The sequence below is a fragment of the Periplaneta americana genome, chromosome 15, assembly GCF_040183065.1.
Source record: "Periplaneta americana isolate PAMFEO1 chromosome 15, P.americana_PAMFEO1_priV1, whole genome shotgun sequence".
NCBI lineage: Eukaryota > Metazoa > Arthropoda > Insecta > Blattodea > Blattidae > Periplaneta > Periplaneta americana.
Genome location: NC_091131.1, coordinates 139,037,424 through 139,061,284, shown reverse-complemented (window position 1 = coordinate 139,061,284; position 23,861 = coordinate 139,037,424). Strand labels below are relative to the sequence as shown.

The window sequence follows — 23,861 nt, the reverse complement described above, 5'->3', positions numbered from 1 at the left end:
CCGGAGGTTCATTGCCGCCCTCACATAAGCCCGTCATAGGTCCCTATCCTGAGCAAGATCAATCCAGTCTCTATCATTATAGCCCACCTCCCTCAAATTCATTTTAATATTATCCTACCATCTACGTCTCGGTCTCCCCAAAGGTCTTTTTCCCTCCGGCCTCCCAACTAACACTCTATATGCATTTCTGGATTCGCCCATATGTGCTACATGCCCTGCCCATCTCAAACGTCTGAATTTAATATTCCAAATTATGTCAGGCGAAGAATACAATGCATGCAGTTCTGTGTTGTGTAACTTTCTCCATTCTCCTGTAACTTCATCCCTCTTAGCCCCAAATATTTTCCTAAGCACCTTATTCTCAAACACCTTTAACCTATGTTCCTCTCTCAAAGTGAGAATCCAAGTTTCACAACCATAAAGAACAACTGGTAATATAACTTTTATAAATTCTAACTTTCAGATTTTTTGACAGCAGACTGGATGATAAAAGCTTCTCAACCGAATCATAAGCATTTCCCATATTTATTCCGTGGTGGGAGTATAATGGTGTAGCAGACGGTTGACTCAAACTCGTTTTCTACTGCGCATGTCGTCACTTGGGAAGCAGCAGCGGCACGCTAATTCGCACCGCAGTGCTCGAGGAACAAAACAAACAGCTGTTGTGTGTACGTGCACGGTGTTAATTCTTTGTTTATATATATTATATTGAATGTTATTCTTGTATCAGTAATGCTATTAATGTGACACATGCTATTAGTATGCCTGGATGTGCAGTATCTGGTTGTTTGAGTTACAATCGAAAAACAAAAGGAACTGACGTAAAATATTATAGGTTTCCGAAGAATGAAGACTTGGCAAAACAATGGTTGCATGCTTGTAGAAGGGAGGATGAAGCCAATTTACAGCACGATGAGTTTTCTCGCATGTTACTAAATTTTATTTGCTTCGCAACTCATTTGCAAAATATATTTTCATGTTAAACTTATTGTTTGACTTATTACATAGATTGCTTTGAGGGAAAAGAAAGGGGGTAAAAATCTTAAGACTTAATGTTGTTTCAGCTCGAATATGTTCACTTCATTTTGAGGAGTCAAGTTACGAAGTACCTTTAAAGCAGAAACTCCTAAATTATGAACCAAAAAACAGTCGTAATCTGAAAGTAGACGCTGTACTCACAAAAGCTCTGGCGCAGTCTTGCTTGAAACGAAAATCAACAGATAATCTGAGATTGGACAGATGTGAAAAACGGAGAAGGAGAAAAGAAATTCATGACATCATTGCCAATAGTTCATGTACTCTTCAGGCCACTTCCAAAACCAATTCAGACGAACATGTATCAGAGGATAGTGCATTAGACCTAAATAACGAAACGTGAGTAATTACAGCATTATAATAACTATTAACTAGTATGTTCCTGTTTATCATATTGTTAAAATTTTTCACATATGAGTCGCTCCGCAGAAGGGAATAATTTTCTCATAGTTCTTCAAAACTTTCTAAGCTAAAAGGACTTGATTACATGTCTCATAAAATGTTAAAGCTGTGGTATATTTTAACAACTTCCAGACAGAAAAGGCTTCAGTAAATGGAAGGATTCAATTGTCTCGAATGCCAATAGAGGAGCAAAAAAGGCGTCAATCAATGGGCATAAAATAATTATTTTCTCGCTTAACCCTAGCATTATCACAGTTGGGAAAAAATTGCCCACCCTTTTTATTTTCTTAATTTTTTTGAATTAATGAAATCTGACAGCTTTCACCTTTACTTTATTTGTCTCTAACATGATAAAGTATGCACACATGTGTTCTGTTTCAGATTTCAAATATAGCAGACTAATAATTTGAAGTATTTGTTAGTGGACAGATTTTACCCACCCTTGGCATTTCATATGACCTACACTTTTAAACATTTTCTTGAATTCTGTGATTTTTGTTCATTTTTGTAACTGTTTGTAATGCCGTTAAAGTCGTTTACTGTTTCAATTCTCCACTTTACCATTTACTTGCAGTGTAAAACTTGAGTTGGTAAATTTGTTCTTTCTTTATTGGTGTTTATTGAAATCTAGTTGTATTCAGGGATATAGAACATAGACATGAGTTGTTTTGTGGATAATAGCAGCCTTAATGTTTTGGGTGAAAGTGATATTATAGTGCTATTGGAAATTGATTTACCGGCGGAGTTGAAGAAAGAAAGTGGTAGTGAGGAAGATAATACAGAAGTGGTTAGTGAGGGCGAATCAAGGTCTATATTTTCAAGTACTAGCTGCTAACAAGAAAGTCGTTCACAATAGGCCTACCAAAATTAATGTCAGATGTGGAAATTGTGGACTTAATTTGTGTAAAAAAAAATTCAGATATTAAAATTGTGTGCAGGAGCATTTTACTAAAAGAAATATGCAGAAACACTGGAATGAAAAACTGATGTGCGTGTTTTTTTTTTAAGTAATGTAAAAATGTTGACGATGAAACTTTATTGAACGTATTTGAGGAGCTCGGAATCAAAACGCGTTAAGTCCACATTTTATCGAAAATGCGTTTTTTTTTTAATTTGCCTTCTTTTAGGGACACTTCATCATGCTACACTTGACATTTGTTGCAATTCACATTTTCAGCCTCTTTAAAGCCAGTCTGAAATCAAAGGTCTGATTCAGAACGTATTCTGTCCATCACCCTGAATGGATCAAACCGAGTTAAGTCCATGAACTTAAGATATCTTCTAACGAAAGCAGTACACCAGAATGAACGTAATTAATTCGGCACCTGCCTTTAACAAATGTTCATTATTGACTCTTTTCTAAACTTTGCTTGTTGCTACCTTTAAGTTCATGCTGTAAGATTTAAAAGGACGGGTTTATTGCCTGGAATCTCTATTAAATCTACGCGCAGACAGTGAATTGGTGGTGTCTGGTAAGTGGCATTTAGAGGCAGGTGGAGGTCGTTTGCAATAAACATGGGTCTTTTACTACAAATTGTGATATTATACTCATAATTTGGTAACAGTTTGAACAGTATATTAAGTTTCGAAAGATTCCAGTACAAAACATTTCTTGTGAGATTTACAAACTTTGCAGGTTCTCGCTGACTTCTTTTTCTGTGGGTGGTAGGTATATGACGGGAGGGGGGGGGAATAAGCCCAACAGTTTGCTTGTAACATTGTCGTCGTAACTCAAGCATCCCCTCCCCTTTCACTAACACTTCAGTTACGCAAGGTTAACCCTCTATAAAATGCCTGCTTCCAGGTCAAATCGAAGATTTGTGTAGATCCTTTCCTTCCTGGGTTTGCTTCCCTTCACGGTCTTACATGCAATTACGTAGACATTGAAAAGCTGAAAAGCACCATAAACATTATATTGAAGAAAGATTTCTGTAGTTTTTTTTTTTACGTATTTTCCCATAATGGAGAAGGGATATAAGACTTCATTCTGACGCTGACCTGACAGTCAACCCACAACATAACGTTATTGTACTCTATTACGCCCTTCAGTTTCACCACTGTTTATTACCCTTCATTGTTACCCTTTTTTCCTTTATGTTGACCATGTGAATGTTAATAATAATAATAATAATAATAATAATGTTTTATTTTCGCTGGCAGAGTTAAGGCCATAAGGCCTTCTCTTCCACTCAACCAGCCTTAATCAATACAATACATAAATTTAAATTACAAATATTTTCACTACACTTAAAAGGTTCTCCAGCAATAATCTTCACTACACATTTATTTAAATTTAGATAAATCTATAAGGTAAAGTAGTAACTTAATTTATGAGCTAATTTAATTCAATGAATTATAATTAATTTAATATTTGAGATAGCTAGTAAAATGATGAAAATTAATTTAATATAAGCTTACTAGGACTATGTTACAGGGAGAATATATATATTTCTATTTCTATAATGAGAATATTAATGTAATTGTCATTAGAGGTTTTGTAAATCTATTTAGAGAAATTAAAGATAATAATAATAAGAATGGACAGATGTTAGTTTCATTATAAGTAACAAATATTAATCAGCAATTCATCTGTTAAGTAAGAATTTATGTAATTTTGACCTAAATGAAGCTATTGTCCAACAACCCCTTATATCACTCGGAAGCGAGTTCCAATTTCTAGCAACTGAAACTGTATAGGATGAAGAATATAAAGATGTCTTGTGGTAGGGTATAATGAGTAAATTGTTATAATGAGATCTTGTACTTAGCTGATGATATGCGGATAAATTTTGAAAACGAGAAGCCAAATATATTGGGGTAGCGGTGCGCAGAATTTGAAACAAGAGAACAAGGGAATGCAGAGCTCGTCGATCGCTTAGCCTTAGCCAAGACAGAGTTTGGAAAGACGGGGAAACATGATCATACTTACGAATATTACAAATATAACGGACGCACGCATTATGCACACGTTGTAGCCTGTTGCTCAAATTTGCATTTAGGTTACTTAATATAATATCGCAGTAGTCAAAGTGTGGCATCACGAGTGTTTGTACAAGGATTAATTTTAATTTATCAGGAAGAAAGTTCTTCAGTCGCTTTAATGAGTGAATAATGGAAAATATTTTTTTGGAAGTGTGATTCACTTGTTCATTCCATTCCAGGTGACAATCCATATAAATACCAAGGTTCTTCACGGTCGTACTGTATGGAATAGTAGTATTATTTACAATTATCGGTGGCAAATTTTGTTTGTCACACTTCGATCTTTGATGTTCTATTAAGATTGCCTGCGATTTACTTGCATTTAAATTAAGTCCGTGGGTTTTCGACCATATGGATATAGAATTCAAGTCATCATTAACTTTAGTTATGGCGTCATTTATGTAGTTAGGTCGAGTATGCAGATAGATTTGTATGTCGTCAGCATAAATATGGTGTCGGCAGGATGTTAGATTAGAAGAAATATCATTAATATAAATAGAAAATAGTAAAGGTCCTAGGACAGAGCCTTGTGGTACGCCAGTCTTCGTGGTACGCCAAGTGGAATAACGATTATTAATAGACACGCACTGTTGGCGTTCACGAAGATAGGAGTCCATCCACGCTAACGCATTATCAGAAAAATGCAGTACTCTTAATTTTGCAATTAGTAAGTCAACATCTACAGTGTCGAAGGCTTTGGAGTAGTCTAAAAGTGTTAGTATTGTGATCTGTCCTTTGTCTAAAGCTTCACGTATATCCTCAGTCACTTTAAGCAGTGCAGTCGATGTGCTGTGTCCCGTTCTGAAGCCTGATTGGTAAGGGTCAAGAATATTGTGAGTATTGAGGTAATCTGTCAGTTGTTTGTGCACAATTCTTTCCAAAGCTTTTGAGAGAACAGGAAGAATACTAATTGGTCTATAGTCATTAGCTGTTACAGGTAACTTAATTTTAGGAAGGGGACGAACAATAGCCTTTTTCCATATGTCTGGGTAATGTGAAGTCATTATAGATGCATTGAATATATGGGTTAGTGTCGGAAGAATTATGTCCATAATTTTGTTCAGAAGTTCTATATTTATATTGTCTACTCCTTGTGATTTTGACTTGATGCGCTTTAGTGCTGATTTTACGTCAGAAGGTGTTATGTAGGAAAAGAAGAACTTGTCTCGTGCTGGGGCGGGTGTAGAGATTAATTCATTAATAGTCTGTTGTTTCGTTGCGGCGTCAGGTGCGTGGGTAGTGGTGGATGTGAAGTAACTGTTGTGCTTCGTAGACAGACCTTTTCTGTCATGTCACTTTACTGCCAATAACTCTTACAAGACCTCGATTCTGATTCCCTTTCTTAAACTTTGTTCATTCCACTTGGAATGCAGGACAGAACTTCAATGCACTTTTATTCAAACAGAATTCTGGAAAACCTTTCACGTATATTTAGAGGAAAATAACTCCTCTTCTTCACGAAAGATCGTTTTACAACATACAACAACCCTCTAAATAGACAGCTTGAAAAAACTGCATTTGACAGCTTGAATGAAAACTCTTAATAAAAGTCGCAGAATCACAAAGACGTCATGTCTAGACGACTATGCTTTGGGATTGCATCACGTTCCTGACAAGACGTTAGTAGGGAAGGGATTAGTTAATACAGCTTCTTGGTATTCATAATCAATTAACCTACTCCACTTCCAAAACCTTACGGAACTGAGCTGAGCTGAGCTAAGCTAGCAAGCTGTGAGAGAGTCTGCAATGCTCCCGCGTGACGTCATCACGTAGTAGGAGAACGGGCGAGGCTGCGCACTGCTTCACCATTATATTCCCACCACAATTTATTCTATGTTTAATTTCCTCCCGAGTATCATTTATATTTGTTACTGTTGCTCCCAGGTATTTAAATTTTTCCACCTCTTCAAAGGATAAATTTCCAATTTTTATATTTCCATTTCATACAATATTCTCGTCACAAGACATAATCATATACTTTGTCTTTTCGGGGTTTACTTCCAAACCTATCTCTTTACTTGCTTCAAGTAAAATTCCCGTATTTTCCCTAATCGTTTGTGGATTTTCTCCTAACATATTCATGTCATCAGCATAGACAAGCAGCGTTCAATTCCAAACCCTCTCTTTTATCCTGGACTTTCCTAATGGCATACTCTAGAGCAGTGTTTCTCAAATTTTTCTACTCACGGAACCCTTTTAAATCCAAAATGAAACTGTTGAACCCAGCGGAATATTAGTGATGTGTGTGTGTATATATATATATATATATATTACAGACAAATATTAAATTACCAAATGTATTTTTACCACTAACATTACATATTTTTATTGATGTCACATGTTATACATATTTAAAAATTATAAATAATGTTGTTGAACTGTATTTGTTTTTATTACAAAGATTAGTAATCCTGGCTTATTTTTACCACTAACATTAAACATGTTTTTGAACTCACACATTATACATACTCATATTTAAAAATTATAATTTTTTCTGAAATAAATTTGCTACTGTTATAGAGATCAGTAAATATATAACAAGCATAACTGAAATTAAGTCCACCTGGATTGTTAACACTGTTTGTAATTCACACTAAATTTCAGGTACTTAATCTTCTTTTTTTTTCAGAAAACACCTATTTGAAATAGATCAGTGGTACGAGTGTTTTTGTTGTTTACGCCTGCATATTTCTTTAATATCGGGTTTACTGTTGGAAAGCTGAAGTCGCATGTCTGGTTCCGTAAGCAGTCTGTTTCGGTATTTAGTTTTTATACACGTATACACAGGAAACCCAGTTTCATATAGGTAAGTACTTACAAAATGAAGTAGAATTGTAATAGCTTTCTTTGATAACACTGAATACTCTCTTCTCAGGCTGTGCTAGCAATCCATCATAAGGAGATTCTTAAACTGAGGTTGCAAGGATGAATCAGACGTCAATTCCAGTAACGCTTCGTATTCTTCAGAAGCGAGGGAAGAAGGTTTTTTTTTTTTGGTGTGAAATGGAATTTTGATCCACAAGTTTTGAGAATTGTTTTCACTTTCCTTTTCTGGAAAATACTGCTCTACAATATGGCGCATATCCTCCAAATGCTTTACAATTTCTTCAATGATTTCATCAAGTTCTAGGAGAGTTTCTTCGTTCTCTTCAAGGAAATCTTTCAAAGCAGGGAAATTCACGGCCGGCTAGACTTCTCATCGAGAACTACAATTTTCTCTTGAAAGCCATGATTTTATCTGCTGCAGTGAACATATTAACATTTTCCCCCTACAATGACACATTTACTTCGTTATTTTGACAAAAATGTGAGCTAAATAGGCAAGTCTCAAGAGCCATGTTTGTCACTCAAACGATCGTCCAACTCGAAATGGTGATCAATTAAGAAAGTTATCACCTCAGCCCTAAGTTCGAAGAGTCTACTTAAAGCTTTTCCTCGAGAAAGCCATCTCACTTCTGTATGGAGAAGTAGAAATATATGAAAAATTATGGTTTATTTAACGTAGCTTGCAACTGCCGAGGTTATATCAGCGTCGTCGGTGTGCCGGAATTTTGTCCCGCAGGAGTTCTTTCACATGCCACTAAATCTATTGACATGGGCCTGTCGCATTTAAGCACACTTAAATGCCATCGACCTGGGCCGGGATCGAATCCGCTACTCAGGGCGACGAGATTTATGAAGGCTTACCAATCCTCACAAATGATTTTGAAGAGTCTTGAATTTAGTGATCTGGATTTGATAAAACTAACGATTTTTACTGCTTCATTAAGAACATTTATGAGGGAAAGTGGCATTTTTGATGTGGCCAAAGCTTGACTGTGCAAAATACAATGACTGCTTTTGCAATTTTTTGCAACTGACTTTATGTGCGACACTGCACCAGTGGTTTTCGTAACCATTGCCTTTGCACCATCCGTGCAGATATGTACACAATATTGTCCCAGGATATATGATTTTCTGCCAAGTAATTACTCACTAACATGTCTAAAAATTTAAGATCTTGTTGCATTAGCTGGCAGCAGTTTATATAATAGCATATCTTCTTCAATAGTATCTTCATAATGGTAACGGACAAACACTACTACAACTGCCAGATCTGCTACATCACTTGACTCTTCTATCTGTAGTGCAAATTGACATGATCTGAGCCGACGGTTTTACTGTATTCTTTCTTGACATAAGGTGTCATGTTTTGAATGTGACGAGCCACTCTGTCATTTGAAAGCGTCACAGAAGGTAACTGTTCAGCCTCCTTGATCATGCACTTAACCATGTCAATCGCGATGAGTTTTATTAATTTTTATTTTCACCTGCCTGAGCCACTCTGTAGTTTACAATGGAAGATGCCTCTGTTACTTCTTCATTTGTAACATAAGATGTCTGAGCTAAAAACGTTTGTGAATTTTGTAACTCATGACGTTTCCTATCAAAGAAATCAATATTTTCGTCATGAAACTGAGCATGGTTTGTTTCAAAATGGCGACGTAATTTTGAAGGTGTCATCGAAATATTAAGTAAAATTCTGCCACATATTACACACTTAGGACAATTTTCAGCATCCATGGATCCCAATGCTAAGTAACTCTCATCATATTTACGTTTTTTAATTACAAGTTCATGTTGTGTTTTGAATGTTGTCTCCTTCACATTTTCAGACGATGAGCAGCTATTTTCTAAACCTGGTGTTTCCATTTCGCCTTCATCAGACCCACATACAGTACTTGTTTAGGGATAGGTGAAGTTGTAGTGGCACACTTGGATGTTGATTGTTTTAGTGATCCTGTTTTAAGCCACCGATCCATGATTCAGTGTCACCCTGTATTTAAAAAAGTAGAGTTAGGATCGGTATCACTCTGTATTAAAAATAAGATGACGTAGTTCACAATGATCAGTCTTGCTCTCTATTTACACAATTTTGAAGAAGGGATGACAAAACTTGCACAATTTTTCTTTAAAACATTTGATCATTTTTTGATATTATTAAATAAACTTTGAGACAAAATTAACACATAACTCACCTTGAACTTCAAAATAATGGTTTTTCCTCTCCAGAAGAAGTTTCCTGTGTTTTCCTGAAGGAACGTAAAAACAATTCTGCGAAATACCCTTCACAGAATTTTCAATGAATTCCGTAGGAGCCTACAATTTACGTATGTGCATTATTGTTGGAAAATATGTTAGTTCCAGACACTTAAGTTACTTCAAGCGCACCTACTATTATTTCAACAAACGGTACCCATTGTTGTCCTGATAATTGTCAATAGAATGGCTGAATAAACAATAATAGTTCTGTTCTTATTTTTTTTCATGTTTTATAATATTATATTTTAGAGATTAAAAAGTAAATAATTACACATCAGGAATTGGCGGAACCCCTAAGAGTTGCTTACGGAACCTCGGGGTTCCGGGGAACACACTTTGAGAAATGCTGCTCTAGAGCAAAGTTAAAAAGTAAAGGTAATAGTGCATCTCCTTGCTTTAGCCCACAGTGAATTGGAAATGCATCTGACAGAAACTGACCTAAACGGACTCTGCTGTACATTTCACTGAGACACATTTTAATTAATCGAACTAGTTTCTTGGGAATACCAAATTCAATAAGAATATTATATAAAACTTCTCTCTTAACCGAGTCATATGCCTTTTTTAAATCTATGAATAACTGATGCACTGTCCCTTATACTCCCATTTTTTCTCTATTATCTGTCGAATATAAAATATCTGATCAATAGTTGATCTATTACGCCTAAAACTACACTGATGATCCCCAATAATTTCATCTACATATGGAGTTAATCTTCTCAAAATAATATTGGACAAAATTTTGTACGACGTCAGCAAAAGTGATATTCCTCGAAAGTTACTACAGTTAGTCTTGTCCCCCTTCTTAAAGATAGGTACGATTATGGACGCCTTCCATTGCTCTGGTACAATTTCCTTTTCCCAAATAGCAAGTACAAGCTTATAAATTTCGTTAGATAATGCATTTCCACCCTCTTGTATTAATTCTGCTGGAATTTGATCGATACCTGGAGACATAATTTTTCAGATTTTCTATCTCTATTTCGACTTCAAAAAGTGTGGGTTCGGGTATAAATGGCTCAGCAGTTTGTATTTCAATTTCGTCCCGATCATTTTATTTGGCCTATGTATATTTAGTAGTTGCCCAAAATAGTTTTTCCATCTGTTTAGGATTGAATGAGAGTCTGCAAGCAAGTCACCATTCTCATCCTTGATCACGTTTACCCTTGCCTGATATCCATTCTTGAATTCCTTTATGCCCTTATATAAATCTCTAATGTTTTTATTTTTACTATTTGTTTCTACCTCATTCAGTTTTTCCTTCAAATAATCTCTCATTTTATTCCTAAGGCCGGTATTCATAGTCGAGATAAGTCATACTTATATATAAGTCGAACTTAAATCTCGTCTCAATTGGAGATTTCGGTCCAAATAAGTCGTACTTATTATAAGTCGTGATTATTTTATAAGCTTTACTTTACAAAGTCTGACTTCATGAAGTTGAACTTATTGCAATTCATAGTGACTCAAGTGCGACTTATGTTATGAAATAAGTTAAACTTTATCAAGTCAAGGGAACCCCTGACTTATGTCAGTTTTAACCTAAAAATTAATAACGTTTATGAAGAACTGGCGAAGAAAGCTATTGGAATGTAGGAAATTTGCGCCTAAAAGCGTTACTTGCGAAACGTAATGGGTCGCTTTGAGTTTTATAATGATCTTGAATTCAAAACGAGGTTTCGTTTTCGCAAAAGGACGGTTTTAGAATCAATACTTCGAAAATGTAAAGAACTCTAGCAAAACCGAGATAGTGAGGTTTGCCAGTTCTTCTAGTACTTCTTGTTTGCTTGAGATTTTATACACGGAAAACTTTGAAATAAGTTTAATATTCTTAAAATATAGCCATAACTGTAGTCTGTAATATACTGTATGAGGTATTCAATATATAGATGAGGTTAGGCTTCTTTAATATTCATGAAATTGAAGTATTGTTAAGATTAAATTCCCTTATCCCGTCATTTTAAATTAAATTATTATGTATTAATAAAATGAATGGAAAACAAAGCCTTCTTGCTGTCATACTTACTTACAAATGGCTTTCAGTGAACCAGGAGGTTCATTGCTCCCTCATATAAGCCCGCCATTGGTGCCTATTGTAAGCAAGATTAATCCAATCCTATCATCATATCCCAACTCCTTCAAATCCATTTTAATATCCTCCCATCTATGTATCGGTCTCCCCAAAGGCCTTTTTCCCCTCAAGTCTTCCAAATAACACTTTGTACACATTTCTGGATTCACCTATACGTGCTACATGCCCTGCTCATCTCTTTCCATGAATAAAAAGTCCTGTTCCTAATTGGTGATTATTATTTCCTTCCCCATAGTACAAGTAATGGTGATTATTATTTCCTTCCCCATAGTACAAGTAATCTCCTATTGGTGATAGGCCATTCTCATCTAACCTAACTCCTGTAGTCCCACAAAGTCTATTCTATATCTACTCGTAGCTAGTTATATTGCTACTAATGTTACCCCTCCTCTTCTATAAAGACTCGTGGCATTCCAAGTACCAAATCTCATAACCTTATTCTTTTGCTGTGGTCGTGCCAAAGAATCAATCCCATTTCGAGGCTTGTGTTGGGGTTCCGTAACAAGCTCTTTTTTACTGTGGGTTGTTAGCCCTTTGCCAAACCCCCAAGCTGGAGGACTACCCCTTATCGGCTGTCCGCGACTGCTTAGTCAATATATTCGCAGCTACCATTCCCGGTGGTTCAGAGTTTCAAACGAGCGTAGAGCTCACTGATCATGCAACCACAGTAACCAATTAAGTTTTCTTACTGTCATAATAAAAATAAATAAATTGTAAAATGTAAGAAGTTGTGGAAATATCGGCTTGACACTTTATAAAATTTATAGATACAATACAGCCGACAAAAGAGACGAGAATTAATGTAGCGGAGACAAAGTTTGAGATTTGGAAGGTGAGATTTACTTTTCTCTCGGTTGTTTTAAGAAACAAACTCGAGAATGTCCTGTGCAGTGCTTCACAATTTGAGTTCGGAGAGAAATGACAACTTACAAGATGATGATCCAGATGTAACGATTCTTCTTATGAACCTGTGCCTGTTACATCACCTGTACAGCAAACTTCGGTTTGGCTTTCAGGAAGAACTGATTAACAGTGTGTTTAGGAGGCATGATGACAAAATGTAAATAAATTTCATCATTAGTGTTCATGTATTTCACCGAATAAAATATTTATTCATTTATGTGATTTACCGAAACATTTAAACTTGAGACAATTTGTAATATCAACAATGAATACTATTAAGTTTTAAACAATAACCGATTGATGTATTTTATAGCAGTCCCAGTTTCATTATGGACAAGCGGCATTTGTTTGTGAGCTTCTGATCTCAGTTGCATTATTGACTTGTAAAAAGTAATAATAATTACTCTAACCACCTGACCCACTTTAAATATGTGCGGCATTGCCAAGTCTAGTTTGTTTCCGTGGTGTCTAAACCTAGAAAAAAATATTTAATATTCTAATTGTTGCTACCATTAACTAAGATCCGGCAACAACGAGGCACTCTCAGTGAAGTGACAAAGAGCTAAATGGCAGTTAAATCGCGTGCCGTTTCGATTTCAATGACTTGAACAACAATATTGACGCGATAACGAAAATCTTTTACATGCCATTTGTCTGTAATGAAATACAGTAGGCTCCTAGTCTCTACTATACTATAATAATTATGCTTAGTTATGTCAACAATATCCAATCTTTGAGCTTTTGTATTTTTTGCTAGATCAATATCAATAAGTTGTTCACGCAACACAATTTCCGCAGATTCTACTTCTAATTTTGCCTTCATTCTTTTTAACTGAAATAATTAATTTCCTTCCAACTGCATTCCTGCGCTTTCTTGTGTGATCTGCTAATGCTGCTGGAGTTGCCGTCACTGTTGTTTCAACTGCAATTGAGTTGGATGGTCCAGCAGTAGAGGAGGTTACGTCCTTGGAAGGATTTGGTGCTTCCTCTGCGAACACAACTGCAATTTAAACAATATGTATGTCAACTGGCTAATTATTTTGTGTAGAATTTATTCTTCCTCATTCTATCACTTGTTAGGTTTAGTTACCTATTACGGACTCTCTTCATATAAATAAATATGATTTGACAATTTTCTTTATTAACAAACAATAGCTAATAGGCTAAGAAAGAAATTAAATGTTCAAGAAAGAATGTTGAATGTAACACTGCTTAGGCCTACCTTTTAGTTCACTCGCAATCATATCGGAGTCAACCGCTCCCGGAACTTGGACTATTGTGCGAGGATTATTTGTGCTACAGGTGGATCAATGTCCTTCATATTTTTACTAGAAGATCACCTCGTGTAGCCAACACTATTTGACGTTCTTTGGTTAAAGCATTTTGTTGGTTGCATTTGATGTTCGTCCGTAGTAGCCTATCCGTAGTTGTTTTCCAAATCTCTGTAATAATTATAACCAAATTACAATAAAATTTCCAACTTCGCATAAACGAACTTCATAATTTCTTTCTTTATGTTATAATATACACTTTTCAAAGACAATATTGTATTAGGCTTACTTACATGTTCCACAATATAATATATCGACGAATTGAATTCTTCTGCAATCTTCTGTCTTCAAAAAACTGCGTCGGTCTTCTTATTCTCTACAATCTTTGAATATTTTAGAATAATCTCCTTCAATACAATCATCTTTCTGTACATAACTAAAATATTTTCTTTTCTTCTTTCCGTACATACATCAATTATTTTATTGTATCCTACAGAAACTATGCATACAAATTTAGAGACAAAAGAAAATCGACTGTCTGATTTACATTGTCGTGATAATGGCCTTGCAATTTCTCATACCAATAAGTTCGACTTATTTGTATACACATAAGTTACACTTATTCAGTGAAACTTTACGAAGTACGACTTATTAGCCGACTATGAATACCGTAATCATATAAGTTAAGATTTTCCAATAAGTATAACTTAACAAAGTCATACTTATTGAACAAATAAGTCACAGACTATGAATACCGGCCTTAGGCCTTAGGCCTAAAACAGAAGATTGCAGAAGAATGCAATTCGTCGATACATATTGTGGAACATGTAAGTAAGCCTAATACAATATTTTCTTTGAAAAGTGTATATTATAATATAAAGAAAGAAATTATGAAGTTTACGCGAAGTTGGAAATTTTATTGTAATTTGGTTATAATGATTACAGAGATTTGGAAAACAACTATGGATAGGCTACTATGGACGAACATCAAATGTCACCAACGGAATGTTTTGACCAGTGAACGTCAAACAGTGATGGCTACACGAGGTCGTCTTCTAGTAAAAATATTAAGGACATTGATCCACCTGTAGCACAAATAATCCCTCTCACAATGGTCCAAGTTCCGGGAGCGGTTGACTCCGATATGATTGCGAGTGAACTAGAAGGTAAGCAGTATTACATTCAACATTCTTTCTTGAACATTTAATTTGTTTCTTAGCCTATTAGCTATTATTTGTTAATAAAGAACATTATCAAATCATATCTATTTACATGAAGCGAGTCCGTAATAGGTAACTATATCTAACAAGTGATAAAATGAGGAAGAATAAATTCTACACGACATAATTAGCCAGTTGACATAGTGTACATATTGTATACATTGCAGTTGTGTTTGCAGAGGAAGTAGAGGGAGCACGTATTGCACCAAATCCTTCCGATGACGTATCCCCCTCTACTGCTGATTAATCCAACTCAATTGGAGCTCAAACAACATCGATGGCAACTACAGCAGCATAAGCGGATCATACAAGAAAGCGCAGGAATGTAGTTTTGAAGGAACAGTGTGAATTTATTATTATTTTTACAGGTCAATAATGCAACTGAGATCGGAAGCTCACAAACAAATACCGCTTGTCCATAATGAAATCCAGATAAATTACTTTAATCGGTTATTGTATACAACTTCATAGTATTCATTGTTGATATTACAAATCATCTAAATTTTAAAATGTTTTGGTAAATCACATAAAAGAATAAATATTTTGCTTCAGTGAAATACATTAAAACTAATTGTGAAATTCATTTACATTTTATCATCATGCCTCCTAAACACTATGTTAATCAGTTCTCCCTGAAAGCCAAACCGAAGACTGCTGTGCAGATGATGCAACAGGCACAGATTCATATGGAAGAGTCATTACGTTTGGATCATCTTCTGGTAAGTTGTCATTTTCTCCGAACTCTAATTGTGAAGCACTGCAGAGGCAACAATAAATTATATTTGGGACATTGTCGAGTTTGTTTTTTAAACCAACCGACAGATAAGGAAATCTTACCTTCCGTAGCTCAAACATTCTCTCCACTACATTAATTCTCGGCTCTTATTGTACCTATAAATTTTAAAGTGTCAAGCCGATATTTCCACAACTGCTTACCTTTGACAATTTATTTACTTTCATTATGACAGTAAGAAAACTTAATTGGTTACTGTGGTTGCATGTTCGGTGAGCTCTACGCTCGTTTGAAGCAATGAACCACCGGGAAGGGTAGCTGCGAATATATTGAATAAGCAGTCGTGGACAGCCGATAAGGGGTGGTCCTCCAGCTTGAGGGTTGGGCGAAGGACTAAAACCCATCACAGTACACAATACCTTGTTACGAAACCCCAACATAAGCCTCGAAATGGGATTGATTCTTTGGCAAAGGAATATGATTATAGGATTTCGTACTTAGAATGGCACCAGTCTTTACAGAACAGGACATTGGTAGCAAAAAAAAAATAATAATAAAATAAAATAAACCAGCTAGAATAGACTTTCTGGGAGTACAGGGGGTTAGGTTAGATGAGAATGGCCTAACATCAATTTGTAACAGGATTCTTTATTCATAAAAAGACAAAAATTTAAAATTTTTAAATTATGGTTTAGTTAACGACGCTCGCAACTGCAGAGGTTATATCAGCGTCGCCTGGGCAGGGCATGTAACACGTATGGAATCCAGAAATGCGTATAGAGTGTTAGTTGGAAGATCTGGGGGGAAAAAAGACCTAGTTGGCAGGATAATATTAAAATGGATTTGAGGGAGTTGGGATATGATGCTAGGGACTGAATTAATCTTGCTCAGGATAGGGACCGATGTCGGGCTTATGTGAGAGCGGCAATGAACTTCCGCGTTCTCTTAAAGCCAATTGTAAGTAAGCATGACAGCAAGAAGGCTTTGTTTTAAATTTATTTTATTAACACATACCTAATAATTTAATTTAAATTGACTGGATAAGGGTGTTTAATCTTACTAATACTGAAATTTCATGTATATTAAAGAAATCTAACCTCACTGATATATTGAATACCTCATATAAATTAAATTATGGTTTATTTAACGACGCTCGCAACTGCAGCGCCGCCGATGTGCTGGAATTTTATCACGCAGGAGTTCTTTTACATACCAGTAAATTACTGAAATGAGCCTGTCGCATTTAAACACACTTAAATGCCATCGACCTAGGCCGGGATCGAACCCGCAACCTCGAGCACAGAAGGCCAGCGCTATTCCAACTACGCTACCTAGGCCGACAAATACCTCATATATTTATAGACTACGGTTATGGCTATATTTTAACAACATTAAACTTATTTTAAAAATTTCCGTGGCATAAAATCTCAAGCGAACAAGAAGTAGTAATCTAGAAGAAATGGCAAACCTCGCTATCTCGGTTTTGCAAGAGTTCTTTCCACTTTCGGAAGTACTGATTCCAAAACCTTTTGCAAAAACGAAACCTCCTTTTGAATTCAAGATTATAAAATTCAAAGCGACCCATGATGTTTCGGAAGTAATGCTTTTGGGCGCAAATTTCCTACATTTCAATAATTTCCTTGGCCAGTTCTTTATAAATGTTATCAATTTTCAGGTTAAAACTGACATAAGTCAGGGGTTTCTTTGACTTGATAAAGTTTAACTTATTTCATAACATAAGTCGCACTTGAGTCACTATGAATTGCAATAAGTTCAACTTCATGAAGTCAGACTTTGTAAAGTAAAGCTTATAAAATAAGCACGACTTATAATAAGCACGACTTATTTGGACCGAAATCTGCAATTGAGACGAGATATAAGTTCGACTTATATATAAGTATGACTTATCTCGACTATGAATACCGGCCTAAGTGTACGATTTGTTTCCCGTCTTTTATTGAAATAAATTATCCCTATTCGCCTCAATTGGATCCTGTAAGAATTTCAATTTTGCCTGTTTCTTTCTTTCTACTACCATGGAACAATCTTAATCAAACCACGGTTTCTTTTTCTTAATTTCATAATAACCTATGCTCTGTTCAGCTGCAATTTTGATATTATTTCGGATATTTTCCCACATGCTATTAACATCTAACTCTTTCTCAACTTTGTCGAAACTTCCTAAAGTGACAAACCTATTCGAAATTTCGACCTGATAATGTTGCTTAGTTTCCTCGTCCTTTAATTTCAGAATATTGAATTTACTAATATTAACTTGTTGCTCTTACTGATAATATAGTCTTTCTCTTAATTCAATTACTAAATAATGGTCAGAATTACAGTCTGCCCCCTTGAAAGTTCGAATGTCTACTATACTAGTATGTCTCCGTTTAACTATCAAGATGTGATCTATTTGATTGTGTGTCAATCCATCTGGAGAAGTCGAAGTATATTTATGTATATTCTTATGGGGGAATGTTGTACTTTTGACAATTAAATTTTTTGATGTGGCAAAGTTGACTAATCTAACTGCATTGTCATTACTAGTTACGTGTAGGCTGTCTTTTCCCATAGTTTGTTTAAAAATATCCTCCCGTCCTACTTTAGCACTGAAATCCCCAATAAAATTTTCATGTGATATCTGGATAACTGGTCAAAAAGTATGTTCCATTTCTTCAAAGAAGCTATCCTTTATATGGTCGTCTTTCTCTTCTGTAAGGGCGTGAGGATTTATAATTACGATATTGCACCATCTACCCTTAAGTACTGAATATGATAACATGTCACTGATAAATTTGATCTTTTTTACTGCTGATTTTATTCTTTTATGAATAAAGAATCCTATTCCTAATTGGTGATTATCGTTTCCTTCCCCATAATACAAGTAATCTCCTATTTGTGTTATGCCATTCCCATCTAACCTAACCTCTTGTACTCCCACAAAGTCTATTCTATATCTAGCTAGTTCTTTTGCTACTAATGTTAGCCCTCCTGTTCTATATACTGCTCATGTCTCACATTCCTGAACCAAGAGCTCCCTAGGTCTGCTCGGACCGGCACGGCAGCATATTATATCTGCTGAAAACATTATCCTATGCCATTGCAGGGATCTTTACTGTTTATAATACTGGATACTCGAATTGTGGTTACCACTATCACTGTTATCTCTGATGACAATGGCGATGTAAGTACACACTAGGCCACTCTTCGTTCAGTTTGGACAATTGCTGAATTGCCATAGAGCAGCATTTCTCAAATTATGTTCCGGGGTTCCGTGAGCCCTATATGATTTTAAATTTTATTTTATACTTTTTTTACTTCGTTATTTAATGACATTGTATCAACTACTAGGTTATTTTGCATCAATGGGATTGATAATAGCGAAATGGTATTTGGCGAGATGAGGTCGGGGATTCGCCAAAGATTATATGACATTCGCCTTACGGTTGTAGAAAACCTCGGGGAAAAAATCGAACCAGGTAATCAGCCCAAGAGGGAATCGAACCCGCGCCCGAGGGCAACTCTGGATCGATAGGCAAGCGCCTTAGCCAACTGGGCTGCTCCGGTGGCTATTTTATACTTAGTGAATACTATAAAAATATATGGAAATGTTACGAAAATATGAATAAATAATAACGTGAAACCACCGATAATAGTAGTAGGCCCTAATAATAATAATAATAATAATAATAATAATAATAATAATAATAGTAATAATAATAAAATAATATTCCAAGAATATGAGTAATAATAATATTCCAATAATACGCGTAGTAACAATATGTTTAGGCCTAATAAACATCTAAAACGGAAAATACCCATAATACTTATCACTTTCATCATTGGATTCTCTTCGTATGTGCCCACTAAAACAAAATACTGAAAAGACAAAATGCAGAAGTATAGCATAAATGAAACTACAACTTTCCGCCATAAAAACAGATTGCAGGCTTAAAAAGCAAATATATTCGTCCCACTGAACAGAATTATTGAGATACTAGCTTTCACTTGTCTGTTAACTATTAAAGACTAATAAAATATTACAAGCATTCCGCAGTTACACTTTAGATTAAAAGGGGTTTCGCGGTGGAAAAATGTTTGAGGAACACTGCAATAGAGGAAAGAGTTTACGGATGTGTAATCGCCATTAGGTCGATAATCTCCAGTAGAGACTGTAGTCTACCACTGGTATTAGTGTTTAGTTACAGGAATTGATAAGTAGGACATAATTTGTTTTGTGAGGGGACAGCCTATACATTCGCTTGTCCATGGCTGATCTTGCTCCAGAGCTGACGAAAGGAATCCTGAAAAGGCCGATGTGTTGAATGTAGGGTAGTAGGCACATCGGTACCCAGGTCCCACTCACCCCCTCTACCTCTCGCCCCACAAAGAAACAGCTCAGGAAGTGAGGCACGGGCAGTAGACTTGTAACATTCCAAGTACCAAATCTCAAAACCTTATTCCTTTGCTGTGGTCGTGCCAGAGAATCAGTCCCATTCCGAGGCTTATTTGAAGGTTTCGTAACAAGCTGTTTTTTACGGTGATGGGTTGTTAGCCCTTCGCCCAACCCCCAATCTGGAGGACCACCCTTCATCGGTTGTCCGCTACTGCTTATTCAATATATTCACAGCTACCCTTCAAATCTGGAGGTCATCTCCTCGATCCGCAACCTGAGGATGCGCCATACCGTGGTGATAGGGACCCACAATACATGGCTTTTACGGAAACACTTTCTTATCCACTGATTTATATTCCTACTGTGGATCACTATAGCTTAGCCATACAGAGCACAGAAGACAATCAATTTGGAACTGTCTCGTGTATTCATTAACTCCAGTCGGATTTTTGCTTCACCAAATTGTGCAATAATATCAATTTGTACACAGTGAAGGCTCATGATAAAATATTACGTGTGTTCACAATTTTGTGTTCCAAAACTGAAGATAATTTGAAATCTTACATTTAGGTCTAATATGAAATGTCATGACTAAGGAGCGGATTCCTATGTAATTAAATATTCTTTTTGCTTGTGATAAAACACAATTAACAAGTAAAAAATTCCGAACATGAAGTTTCAAGTTTAAAACCCGAATTTTATTTCACATAAAAGCACATATTTTCACAAAAAAATTATGTAAATACATATTTTCAGGAAATCTATTATAAACACATAAATCTTGGAGTTTTTTTACTTAAATAATTTTTTTACAAGAACTTTTAAACATTTTAAAACTAAATCAATTATGTCACTCAGAAGCACGTTATCTTTTTAAAAATTCTTGGTTGCTTCGTGTATCTAAGCACTGTGTGGTGTATCCGTGATACATTTTTGTAATAGTTTCGCCACAAGTTCTGAGAACTGCTAGGCAGCATATCAGTGTTATTATTAGAGAATAAATTAACATGGACAAGGAAGGGAGATCTTGCAACACATAATCAGGAATGCTTATTGTTGCTGAAGATGATTTCATTCCACGCTTTGTTTGTGAAACACAACAGATAAGAGCTCGGGTATGAACATTTTTGTAATTTAAACAAATCTCTTGCCTCTCGCTAATGTCCATCAAGTGAGGCAGTACGTCTTGTTATGATTTCCTTTTACCGGGCTTCGTCAATCGATATCCTTCAAGATATACTGAAAGATGGTTGTTTAAAAAAAAGATTTGTCTTTCCTATTAGCAAATCTAAGCTTTTTGTGAGACACCATAAAAAAACTCGAAACATCCAAAAACCTGTTGTCTGAAACAAGGAGGTGCGTGCCGTGAAAATTAAACTAGACTCGCTACCAGGTTCAGAAGTACAAGTGCTAAGGGACAAATTCCATAATATATTTGGGAAAAACAGTGGATATAAAAAAGTGTAAAGTTGCTCAAGCATTGGAGGGTGTGCCTGTAGGTGAAATTGACGGTGTTTGTGTTTGTGACATTCCTCTCTTTAAATATGCACGTCTGACGTCCTATGATGTGGAAAGATCGTTTTCACAGTCATTGTTCAGAGATAATCGGCATGCATTTATGATGGAGAATTTAGAGATGACCTTTGTTGTTCACTGCAATTCTCGGCCAACTACTAGCACTCAAGTGTGGTGAGTGAGCACCTAGTAACATTTTTTTTTTCCAAGCTAAGTAAGGTATTTTTGTCATATTTAAAAGAAAAATTTTTTTATTTTTAGCAAATATTTTCATACTTTTTAGCACATAAAAAATAAATATATTTAAATTTTTTAGCACATAAAAATCTGCTCCCTAGTCATGACTCCAATATTTCACTATAGAAAAAACCGTATATAAATAAGTTCTATCTATCTGTCTGTCTGTCTGTATGTCTGTCTGTCTTTCTGTCGGTCCGTCCGTCCATCCGTCTGTCCGTCCATCCACCCACCCACCGACCTACCTACCTACCTACCTACCTAATGAAACCCTACCTTTTTATTTCCAAATTTTTTCTGGTAAGTCAATTTACTCAGTCCTTTACTGTTCAAAATTGCTTGAACAGAGTTCATTGTTTATGTTTATTAAAAATTAATACATACCACAGTATCATTATTTACAAAAGCTTGTGTTCAATAATCTTCTATATATATAATTTGAACTGGTAATGGGAATTACGGGAAAATGGCTGAATGGATTTAAATAAATGACCCCTCATTTTGAAGCTTGGAACCCAAAGTTTTTCAGAAAAATAGTAGTTTTCAGTGAAATGTCAATTTTCTTACATCATTTTCCTATTTTCCAAAATCCATCTTTCGTCAGTTTTGAGAACTAATTAATTGCAGTTCAGAATAAAACAAAACACACACTACAATAAACAATAGACTATTACACGAAGGCCATGACCTACAGGATTGCTGACATAGAGTTCAGATGGCTCAGATTCTTTCACATCATAATGCCAATATGTCGATCTTCATTTGTGTAATTTTTTGATAACTTATAAAAATAATTTATCCATGACCATAACGAAAAACGTGCCTTTACTAAATACTTTTGCGTTTGTAAAGTAGGCTTTTATTCAACATTACTTTATTTCACTAGTGAGATAAAGACATTACCTCACAGTTTGAACTTTATCTCACAGTTCATTAGTATTTTCCTAGTACCCGGGTACACACGTATATTTTTCCATTCAACTATTACTCAAGAAGTTAATATATTAGTTACTAGATGTCACTACCTCTACTTCTTTATTACCATTTCTTAAATATACTTACACTCAATCTCCTCTTTTCTCTATCTCCTACGTCGTAATTTGTGCATTGCATCCATATCTAAAAGGCTATGTATTTTTTTTTTTAATCTGTAATAATTTATCTTTTGGGATGCAAGGAGACTTGAACCTTCGAAGTTGGGTTTATAGGATTTTAAAACAACACGTGTTAACCAACTGAGCTAAACAGACACGATAATTAATTAAGTTTTAATATTCCTCTTAAGTTTACAGAAGTAAAAGGTGAAGTTATTTTAATCACATTAGTCTCGTAACACTTCTAAATAATCTCTGAAACTTCAAAAAGACAAAGATACACGTTTAAAATGAAAAAAATATATATTAAAATTATATAATTAATTATAATTTGTTATTTATCCAACGCCTTAGATATCATTCTTCACTAATCATGGCCTCCTACATCATGACCTACCTAGCACACATATCGATTCTAAAATCCATGCCATGATATGTGATTATATTTTCAACATATTTTCTTTTATAAAACATAATTTTTCGTTATGGTCATGGATAAAATTACGTATGGTACTTGTGAGCGTGATGTTTATTGCGCTCATGTAATTTAAGCACTCGGCTGATGCCTTGTGCTTAAATCTTTCCACTCACGCAATAAAGATGCACTTACCTCACAAGTACCATAAATAACTATTACAGGTCTGATTCTCTGGTCTGTAGTTTTCCGAGTACAGCTGTGTGTTGGATATTACGAACTACAAAACTTAAGAATGTTTGATGACATTATTACCATTAAAAATGAAATATTATTATAGATAATGCAACACATAATGGTATACTGATGATATGCAAAGGAAACCCTTTTAAATAAATAAATAAATAAAAAATAAAAAATAAATAAATAAATAAATAAATAAATAAATAAATAAATAAGTAAATAAGTAAATAAATACATTTAT

At 35.2% G+C, this 23,861-nt stretch overlaps 1 protein-coding gene and 1 long non-coding RNA gene across 8 annotated transcripts in view; both read left to right on the top strand.

Moving 5' to 3' along the window:
* Positions 1–23,861, top strand: part of LOC138715397 (P43 5S RNA-binding protein-like) — a 150,751-nt gene that overhangs the window by 118,714 nt on the left and 8,176 nt on the right. The gene's annotated exons all lie outside the window — the stretch shown is intronic.
* LOC138715675 (uncharacterized) lies at positions 14,668–15,554 on the top strand. The gene is made up of 2 exons (XR_011336538.1): positions 14,668–14,933; positions 15,155–15,554. It is a non-coding gene; the product is annotated as an uncharacterized lncRNA (long non-coding RNA).